The following is a 1,697-nucleotide window of genomic DNA, read 5'->3' as shown; positions in this document are numbered from 1 at the left end:
CCTCCTACCTCTCTTTTTCCTTCAGCTCAAGCTGCCGACGTCACCAAAGAGCATCATGTAGTTTAAAGAATGAACTCATTGTGGTCTCCAGTGCTGCAGATCGTGAACTCGTGTTTCTTTTGTGTGTCAACAAAGACGTTTTATTATTTTTTTTTTTTACAGTTTTACGCACTCCCTTTCCAAACCTCCCAAGCCTTTTTGTTTTCACATTGGGGGCGTCTTTGACTTTTACATATTTGAAAAAGACAGACTAAAATTGTATCATCTTTTGCTCTTCTTTTACTTGATGTTACAGCTACCCTCCTCCATCCTTTTTTTCTTTCTTTCTTTTTCTCCCCCTCTTTCACTTGAATAACCCCTACCCATCTCTACCCTCTCACCTCCTGCTTATGTTTCAAATCTCTCATTCAATTGCCATATTATTATTATTTAAGTGTACATCATTTCCATTGTGTTTTAATACTTGAAAAATAATTTTTATCAAACTGGAAAATTTACAGAGAAAAACTACATGTATCTGTTGTTTGTATTTTTTTTTCCTTTTTGAGGACTGTATGATTAAAATAGGAGAGCTCGACTCCCCACTCACTGCAGACGGCTGGTCGTTGTTCTTTGGTCTCTGTGTGGCTTCTCTGTGGTGTGGCCGGTTGGCGGGTGCTCTAGTGTGGTCTGCTCCTTCTCTTTTCTCACAAACAGCTGTTGTCCTTATCCCCTCTCCTTTTTTGTGTTTGTTACCTCTAATCTCCGGCAACTTGTGTGACCTTATTGTGTTGCAAGTGCCGTGAAACCTTTACTGGGGGCTCTCGTGGTCGAGAGGTTACGGTGTTAGCCTCTCATTCAATTATAGATCCCCAGGTTTGAATCCGGACAACGCCCGAAAATTTTTAATTATATTTTCTATCACATCTTTTCCTGCTCTGTAACAAAGTTCTGTCGTCTGCTTTCGTCTCCACTTTCTGCCCCCACCATCTCACCTCCGTTGCCCCTCTGGGCTCCTGAATCTTTCTGAAGCCTTTCTTCTGCTTCTTCTTGGTTCCTTACTGCTGTTTTTCTTCAGCCGCACCCCTGGTCTCAGGGTAGGTAAGATCTACACCTAGCCATTTCGGATAAGGACAAACAATCTCCGAGGGCCAGTTTGCAGGCTGTGCAGGTTAAAGATCACTTGGTGGTCCCCAATCGATAAGAGTAGGCTTCGGCCGCCACTCGCGTAAAATTAAAAATTTCCTACCAACTGGTCCCGCGCGCTCATATGACCATGCAGTTGCGAGCGCCGTAATACACTTTTTTTTTAATGGAGGAAAAAAACACCTTCATAAAACTGTGTCGCTTCTTTTGGGGTCTTGTTATTTCGTGTTGTTGTTAGCTCAATTTTGCTGTACTGCACTTTTGGATGTCTTTGGTGTTTAGCGGGCGCTTTGGTGTGGTTTGCTCATATTTTCCCCTGTCAAACATCTTTCAGTCCTTATCTCTCTTTTTCTTTGTTTGTTACTCTCTAGTAACACTTCTATCACCTTGTGGCGTCGTTGCGCCTAGTGATTATGTTACCGGACTCGTAATCGTGAGGTTGCGCCTAGTGATTATGTTACCGGACTCGTAATCGTAAGGTTGCGCCTAGTGATTATGTTACCGGACTCGTAATCGTGAGGTTGCGCCTAGTGATTATGTTACCGGACTCGTAATCGTGAGGTTGCGCCTAG

This window comes from Aplysia californica, unplaced genomic scaffold, assembly GCF_000002075.1.
Source record: "Aplysia californica isolate F4 #8 unplaced genomic scaffold, AplCal3.0 scaffold00404, whole genome shotgun sequence".
NCBI lineage: Eukaryota > Metazoa > Mollusca > Gastropoda > Aplysiida > Aplysiidae > Aplysia > Aplysia californica.
The sequence above is the reverse complement of the archived record's forward strand: the minus strand, read 5'-3'. Positions refer to the sequence as shown.